The sequence below is a fragment of the Tachysurus fulvidraco genome, chromosome 7 (genome assembly GCF_022655615.1).
Source record: "Tachysurus fulvidraco isolate hzauxx_2018 chromosome 7, HZAU_PFXX_2.0, whole genome shotgun sequence".
Lineage (NCBI taxonomy): Eukaryota > Metazoa > Chordata > Actinopteri > Siluriformes > Bagridae > Tachysurus > Tachysurus fulvidraco.
The window spans coordinates 6,845,975-6,855,565 of NC_062524.1; positions in this window are offsets into that span (position 1 = coordinate 6,845,975).

The following is a 9,591-nucleotide window of genomic DNA, read 5'->3' on the forward strand; positions in this document are numbered from 1 at the left end:
GTGAATCAAAATTCATCCATTTTTTGTACTTCTTATCCTACACAGGGTTTCAAGGAACCTGGAGTCTAGTCTACTTATAGATTTAACTATTTTACCAGGAGACAAAAATGAAATTTGTACCAGTTTTGTTGTTGTGTCCGCATTCAGCATTTAATGCCCAGTCCACATTAGAGGCTCATATGAAAGCAGACACTCAGCTTTTTAAGAATTTGTCGTTTTTATTATTATTTCTGTTTTTTTTTTTTTTTTACCTAACCTACTTGGGTCAATAATTTATATCAGACTTCTTGTCTGATAAAACAATTTCCATTATGTTGATGCAATTGATGGAACCAAAGGTATACAGATAAAGAGCTCAGTGATGAAACCTCCCATCATGTCTTTGCACGTTAGTCTGGTTGAAATCCCAACACACCCATTAACCAAGTATTAATCTGTTACTCTAATTGAATAAGAAGGTAAACCTCTGACACAGCTCTTCTTCTGTACTTGAGGATTTTTGCATAATTGATCTGGGACCTTGAGTCTCTTGGCAAAGACAAACTGCAGCCCATCATCCGCTTTTTAACAGCACACGTGACCAGTCAATATCGTACCTCCCCAACAAAGCTGTAATCTTTCTCATATAAAAAAAAAATACAACGCATAATCTTAAGTCAGATTAATTCACTATAAGCCGTGCATCTTTATAAGCCACCTTGTTTTCGTTCAGTAGAACAAATTGAAACTACTACATGTGTAATGAGTTATCCAGAGGGGAACAAGTCCAGAGTTATCCAGAGGGGAACAAGTATTACTGATTGTAATACTTGCAATATCCCCAGAGCAGAACTTTGTCACTGTCTGAGAGCCCAACATGCAAATGTCATGCCTCCATTCAGTGGTTAGTTTTAACAATAAATAGATATATTAACACTACATGTGTAATGAGTTATCCAGAGGGGAACAAGTCTTTATGGATAATCAGATCAATATACAATTAGTGTTAATATATCTATTTATTGTTAAAACTAACCACTGAATGGAGGCATGACATTTGCATGTTGGGCTCTCAGACAGTGACGAAGTTCTGCTTTGGGGATATTGGAAGTATTACTGATTGTAGTGCAATTGAGCTTTTGGCAAATAGATCAGTGTGTGTGTGGAAGTTTAGAAATTGGTGTGAAGTTTCATTTGTCTCTTCCTGATGCTGAGGGAGAGTTCATGGGCCTTTTTTCCTCCCAAAGCCCCAATCCTAACTTACAAAGTACAAAGCAACTGATGGTCACACATGGAGGCACAGTCAGTTATTTGGGTGAGGATTTTCCAGTCTCTTAAAATGCATGAAAGAAAAGTCCACCATGAAACACATGACATAGTTTATATTCTAGAAACATTTGTGATTCTGTTTCTAAATTGTGGTGTACTGATGTCACAGATGGACTTTGACAGCAAAGTTACAATGGCATTTAATAACAGAAAAAATAAATTAAACAAAGACATTCTATCACATTGGGAGCATGGTGTGTTAGTGTTTAGCATGTTTGCCTCACACCTCCAGGGTTGGGGGTTCGATTCCCGCCTCCGCCTTGTGTGTGTGGAGTTTGCATGTTCTCCCCGTGCCTCGGGGGTTTCCTCCGGGTTTCCTCCGCCGGTCCAAAGACATGCATGGTAGGTTGATTGGCATCTCTGGAAAATTGTCCATAGTGTGTGATGGCGTGAGTGAATGAGAGTGTGTGTGTGCCCTGTGATGGGTTGGCACTCCATCCAGGGTGTATCCTGCCTCGATGCCCGATGACGCCTGAGATAGGCACAGGCTCCCTGTGACCCGAGGTAGTTCGGATAAGCAGTAGAAAATGAATGAATGAATGAATGAATGAATGAATGAATGAATGAATGAATGAATTCTATCACATATGAATGAAAAATCCAACAAACTCTGTACTCAGAGCCCCAGAATGCAGTGTAACTATAAGACTCATTCATGCTTATGGCAATTGGAGGCTCTGCTTGACTATTTACGGACCTACAAAATGATGAGCCTGAAGGTTTTGGCTGGAAAGATGCTGATCTGTTTAACAGAGTGTACAGATGAGGATGTCAGAGATCTGGATACACTAACAGACTAAAGCACCGCTGCACTGCTCACTGAATGTAGAGGAGAAGCCGGGACCAGTCTTAGCAGGTGCTCGGATGGAATTGAGAATAATATAGGAAACCAAAAAAGAGAAACCAACATGTCAGTAAAAAAAGCTAAAAAAAAGTTCAAAATTTCATTATAAAATATATTTCGGAAGCAACTCAAGATGAGATGTAAATTGTGAAGATTAGTATGCAAGGTGTGGAGGGAGGACTTTTTCTTTAAGGGCACAGAAGTGGCTCTCTGGCCGTCTTTTCCAGTGATTAATACAGAGGCTTAACTGCTGTATCATTTCTTCATGTTCTTACTTCTGCTCATTTCTTCTTGTTCTTCTTCTGTATTGAACATTCAGTACTATTCCTATACTCTTGCTTTATGTAGTTTTGTATTTCTTTGGCTCTATCTTTTTGCAGGGTGAGAGGTAGAAAAAGCATTAAATGCTGTGCACCTTGCAGCACAGTCCGGTTTTGGGAAGTAGATCAGGACAAGGTGAGTGGAAAGGGTGAGGGAAAGGAGAAACTTTGTGCAGACGGACAGAGTGAGAGAGAGAGAGAGAGAGAGAGAGAGAGAGAGAGAGAGAGAGAGAGAGAGAGAGACAGAGAGACAGAGAGAGACAGAGAGAGACAGAGTCAGAGAGAGGGAAAGAGAGAGAAAGACAGAGAGTGTGTGTGCGTGTGTGTGTGTGTATGTGTGTTCAGTTCAGTGTTCAGCTGCTGCTCCTTCTCTCTCAGAGTCACATGTTTTGCTGATGAGAAAAGATATGCTAGAGGCTCAGGAATTCCTGACCTTGTTGTTTTTAGCATCCTGTGAGTTACCTTATTTAGTATCAAATATGTTTTACGTCACAAAACAGGCCATTTTAACAGTGGGATGGCTTTTTGTGAAAAAGAGTTAACTTCACTGTCCACCAATCCAAGAGCAGGATAAACATATCTACAGTACACACCTGAAGGTGACTGACACTGATTGACCGAAAATGCATGTCTATGAAAGAAATAAACAGTCACACAAGATGGTAGACTGTGTAGCAAACCATATTATCTGTATAGCATTTTAACTTTGTCATCAATCGACTGTACGGAAATCAGAAAGCCAGAAATATCCAGCAAGAAAACGTTCCCCGAGACAACATGTGGAAGAACCTTTGAAAGAAACTAGACTAATCCATATTCTTCATGCTCTCATTTATCTCAGTAAATGACTCTTAAGTTGTTCCTGGAGGTGTTTCAGATGATTCATGCACTTTGGTAATATTCACATATTCTAAAGGAATTAATTGAAAACACTAAAGTACCACCATGAATATTGAATGCTGGTCTGAAGGCCTGTTATATTTCATTGTTAATGATTATATCAGACATGTCCCTCAGCTGATTCATGTCTCTTGCTGTAGAATGATTACTAAACAATTTCCTTCATTTATCCTACTTCCAAATCTAGCTTTTAAGGGCAATTTCAGGGGTTTCTGAAACTTTTTTTTTTTTTTTTTCATTTTTACTTCCACACTTCCACCCGTCAGAGTCTGTACCTTCAGCCGCTGCCTCAACATATACCTGACAAGAACAGGTGAATACAATCAGTTAACAAACCAATAACAGGACGCATGACGTGTACTACATGTACAGTATCATAATCGATGACTCACTATAATTATATTCACTGCTTCTTATCATAAGTACTGCATTATCAGGACTGTCATTCATCAAATCGTCTGTATATTACACACTACTGCTGCTGTATATTGCACAAAAAGCATAATATTGCACGATATTGTTATTTGCACTCTCACACTTTATGTACATTACTGATCGTCCATATTCCATATTCATATTTTATATATTTTATTCATTCTATATCCATATTTTATACTCATTCTGTCTATATTGTACTGTATCTCAGCGTCTGCATTGTTTTCTTGTATAGTATTGTGGTATTTATGTCTGTACCGTTGAGAGTCACAAACTGCTGGAACCAAATTCCGATCATGTACAGTTTGGTCTAGAATAAAATCAGCCCCAACCTCTACTTCATACTATTCAGCGTTTTTTTCATTAATGGCCGATGTTTTCTTGCAATTTCCTAACAGCAAAAATGATAATAAAGATGCTAGTCCTGATAACAGTGAATAAATACATATCTACTTTCCACACTACAGTATCCACAGTATGCTGCCTCTACAGTTTCCTTTTTAAATCATTTAAAAACTCCTCCGTACTCTCCAAATCCTATCACGATTACTGTGGCCTCTGAACTTCCAGATGGCATTTGAGGCTGATCAATTGACTGATGCTCTTCCAACAGTGCAAGCAGCAGTCAAGCTTTTCTTCCAGTCTGAGCTCTTTCATGGTTTATTTTCAGCAGCCCAAACTGGAAAGCGCTCTACCCAGAGAGGCTCCATTGGTAAGGCTTTTATCCGGTGTCAATCCTTTGGTATTCTTTAACTGACGAGCATTATAAAAGCTCTTCCCACGCTGAAAGCAACATACAAGCCCACTCACTCAGTGCCTATGTGAGTAAGTGTTCCAACAATGAAAGCCTGAGCAGAGCTTATAGCACCACTCACTTGTGTGAACACTCAAGTGAATTGAATTTCTTTACATTTTTAGTTGCTGAGGTTTTTCCATAGGAAAGAAACTTTTCCGTCACAGAACAAATCAAATCTTGATCACACAGATTTATAATATTTAGGTTTATAAGAGAGAGCACAGTATACAGTATATCTGTATAATATAATACAAGATATAACTCAATCTCAGCAGAAACGGAACTTCTGATTCATTCCGAGGTCAGGATCTTGCAATATCCCTGCACAATGATCTGATCTTCCCTTCAGTCACAGCTTGCAGCCTTGGAGTAACCATGGACAATCAACTGTCCTTTTTCAGAGGGTTTGATGTTCACCATTTTTTAAAGGGAACAACTTTCTCCCCGTGCCTCGGGGGTTTCCTCCGAGTACTCCGGTTTCCTCCCCCGGTCCAAAGACATGTATGGTAGGTTGATTGGCATCTCTGGAAAATTGTCCGTAGTGTGTGAGTGTGTGAGTGAATGAGAGTGTGTGTGTGCCCTGTGATGGGTTGGCACTCCGTCCAGGGTGTATCCTGCCTCGATGCCCGATGATGCCTGAGATAGGCACAGGCTCCCTGTGACCTGAGGTAGTTCGGATAAGTGGTAGAAAATGAGTGAGTGAGTGAGAGAGAATAATTAAATCAAGTCGTTAACAAGCCATTTCTGACAAAATGTTACGAACGTTAGTTAAATATAATACTTTATAATATAACAAGCATGATAATACAAACGTGGGATTTTTATTGTAGTCAGAGCCACTGGGATCAACACCTGGAGCTTTAAAGCTGAACAATAAAGAAATCTAATTATTAGGCTATTAGTCATATGACCATGTGTATTGCAGGTGAACATGAAACTATATAAAGAATAAGAGCAAAATTGAAAAATGATTGTTCCGATCATTAAAGTATTCATTTTTAGTGTGTTCAGGTTTGGCTTCTTCATGATTTAACTAAAGAGGAACCTGAGTGTGCTGTTGTTATGAAATTGCCTCCCATTAAGGGTAATATAAATTCTGCTAAATACCCCTAAAGCTGTTACATTAAAAAGGAATCCACAGATCCATTTAGTAACATCATCAGCTGACTATTCTAAGAAGAACATTTCTAACTCGATGTATTCACATTATTAAATGTTATGGATGTTGTACATTTTACATTTTAGGCTGTTATATGTAATTTGATATTTGGTGTGTCGTTCCTTCTCAAAGAGCTGACAACAAGAGTGAAGAAGATTTTTCATATACTGTATATATTGGTCATGTTGCTACTAAGATATTTCAGTATCGCTACAGAATTAGAAAACATGCTCTTGAGCTTAGTCCAATCCATCGCTTGGTAACAATGAGATCGGTTTTCAGGCTGGTAATTGTGTCTCATTTCTATTTTTAACATTTTGTGTATTTTGTGTAGAAGGATATTCTGCTATTTTACGTTTTTCTATGGCTTTTTTTCCCCAAGAAACTTTTTTTTTTTCACACAAAGGCACATTTCCCAGAATTTTTATTTTCCAGGAAATTCAATGATAATGGAGGTTTATAGTGTAAGAATAATGGAATAAGCATGACACAGACATGAGAATAAGATGTATACAACATTCACAGACTAGGGCAATGCTTTAGTAACATATAACACACATCAGGATGCGTTATTATGGGAAAATAATCAACAACAAGATGATGTAATATAATCCAACACAAAGCAGAGGTACTGATAACCTGAAATTAATGATTTCTTTTTTTATTATTATTATATTAAAGCAATTTGCCAATGATTACAAACGTTAATGATATATTCATTCATTCATTCATTCGTTCATTTTCTACCGCTTATCCGAACTTCTCGGGTCACGGGGAGCCTGTGCCTATCTCAGGCGTCATCGGGCATCAAGGCAGGATACACACTGGACGGAGTGCCAACCCATCACAGGGCACACACACTCTCATTCACTCACACACTCACACACTACGGACAATTTTCCAGAGATGCCAATCAACCTACCATGCATGTCTTTGGACCGGGGGAGGAAACCGGAGTACCCGGAGGAAACCCCCAAGGCACGGGGAGAACATGCAAACTCCACACACACAAGGCGGTGGAGGGAATCGAACCCCCAACCCTAATGATATATTTATTTATTTATTTAATGTATAAATGAACAGCAGCTTTTGAACTCTTTATAGATACATTTAACATTCTGGTAACTTAAATCTGGATTGATTCACACACCCTGTGAATGGGCTGCTACTATAAAAAAGATAATGTATATATTCATTAACATGAAATATTTAGTGTTAATCCCACACACCGCAGAAGCGTCAGGTAAAGATTCATTTTAAAACTGCTTAAGTATTCATTTTAAAGTATTTGAAAATGACAACGCCATTAATCACTGTAAATGCATCCTCATAATTACAGCAAGCAATTTTTCTCTTTTTAAATTCCTTTGTATTCCTCTGAGTTTTCCACCTGCCCTGATAAATGCACATTAAAGCAGAGACTAGAACGGAAACGTGAGGACGACCTCTGGAATTATTGTGATGAATGCAACAGAGCATGATGAGGAATTGAAAAGAAGATGAATGAATGGGGTGAATGCAGTTCAGGACAGATAGGAAGAGAGAAAGGACCGAATGAGTGTGTGCGTGTGTGTGTGTGTGTGTGTGTGTGTGTGTGTGTGTGTGTGTGTGTGTGTGTGTGTGTGTGTGTGTGTGTGAGAGAGAGAGAGAGAGAGAGAGAGAGAGAGAGAGAGAGAGAGAGAGAGAGAGAGAGAGAGAGAGAGAGAGAAATTGAGGTACGCAGATGGCATGACGGATGGAAAAATGGATGGCTGAGAGAGCTGACAGTTGAGGACGAGGGAGCTGATGCAGCAGTCCATCTTCAGCTTTCTCTTTTCTGCAAACGCACAGATGGCACACAAACATACATTCAGCTCTCTGAACAGTGCGCTGACATCACTGCCAAAAGAACAGAGCTTGTTTTTTGCTCATTTTACAGACAGAGATTGATGTTCTCTTGTCCTCTCCTGCATGTACTGTACGCCTCCATTCGGCTCTGCTCTGTTGCATCATTGAATGATTATCGAGTGAAATTTGCTAAAGTAGAAAGTAGTTGCCATGGACTAGCATTGGAGACAAGAAAAGAAGCTCAGCATCTGATATCACATCATTTCTTTCATGTCCTCCTATGTGTAGCAGTGCCGAGAATTTACATCTACGGCACTTGGTAGACGCCATTATACAGAGCGACTTACATTTGACTTACATTTAAGACCGTCATAAAAAAATGTGGCAAAGGAGACATGTAGTTGTTTTTCTTGAGAGGTCCTTGTATTTGTATGATTGTATGTATGTATGTTTTTCCCATGTTGTGTTTATGTATTGTATGGCTGCTACCTTGGCCAGGTCTCTCTTATAAAAGAGATTTTTGATCTCAATGAGACTCTGTGGTAAAATAAAGGTAAATAAATTAAATAAATAGATTTCATCTCATTTTATTGCATTTTTTTTCCCATTTTACAACTGAGCAATTAAGTGTTAAGGGCCTTGCTCAGGGGCCCAGCAGTGGTGGAGCTTGGATTTGAACTCACAACCTTCCAGTTGGTCAAGAGTCAAGTCAAGAAGCTTTTATTGTCATTTCAACCATTTACAGTATAGCTGTTGTTTACAATCTCAGATACTATAGCGATACTGTAGATACTTTCCATGCACATAAGCACATGATCATACAGTATACACTGTACACAGCTGAGTTAACTGTGTAACATATTCACGTCTCAAACCAAACGGCAGACTTGAACTTTGCACTAGTTTCACGTGGGTATTAAAGTTTCCCTAAAGTAAAGTCGTGTCTCTTTTGTGTGTGATCCGGACTGCGAATTTTAACTCATCCTTCCTGTGTGATATTTGTATTCAAATTGCTTTAATCAGCAGACCATCTTATGTGATCACAAAATGTCACATTAAATGGAATCTTTAAGCTTTAAACATTATGGAAGTCTATCAGAAAGCAATGTAGAATACACAAATATTTTCAGTAATTACACAAAGTACATCTTTTATTTTGTATTTTTCTGAATCCGAGAAATCAATCGATTAGATTGAGTACTGAATATTTTATTTTAAGAATTAAATTATGCATAATGTCATCACATCTTCAAAATAAATTGCATTACTTATTAATTCAACAAATCAAACAACTAATTGAAAGTGAATGTTATGCAATGGACGTGCTGGATCAAGTGCTATTTTATTGTTTCCTTGCAAATAAAATAATTGCAAGGAAACCAGTTTACGGTGCAGCATATTGCCTATTACTATGGGTTTTTTTCACTGCGTGTCAACTTCTCCTTCATATGTCATCATACTCATTTTGTTTTATTTATCCTTATTTACATTTTATTACATTAAAACATGATGTTAAATCAATCTATTCTATCCCATGTTTTTTTTTCATGTTTAAGGCAAGTGCTTACCTTTTAGGGAGGTGGTTTAAAAGTTGATGAAATGGCAAATTATTTTAATAATCTGATCGAGACATCCAGAACATCAAGTTAAACTTTTGTATAAGCCAAAAAATCTGAATACCATTAACTTTCCTCTGGAAATTCTGATGTCAATTTTGGACTACATTTGCAGCTCTAAATACGGCCCAGTGAACACAGGAGAGAGGATTATTTTAGATTTAATGAGTAAGCTTCATTTGTTCTTTATATCATCCAAAATGGTGGCCAGATTGGGAAGCAAACACAGCAGAGAAGAGAGAGCTTCTAGAGCTTTGCTGCAGATGGACCCTGAGCTTTATTTGCTCAGAAAATATTAGCCCAGGCTGCGTGTGGGCGCTGAAAAATTGTAAAGGATGGTTAGGCCAGACGCTTACTGGACAAAGTGTGTGTGTGTGTGTGTGTGT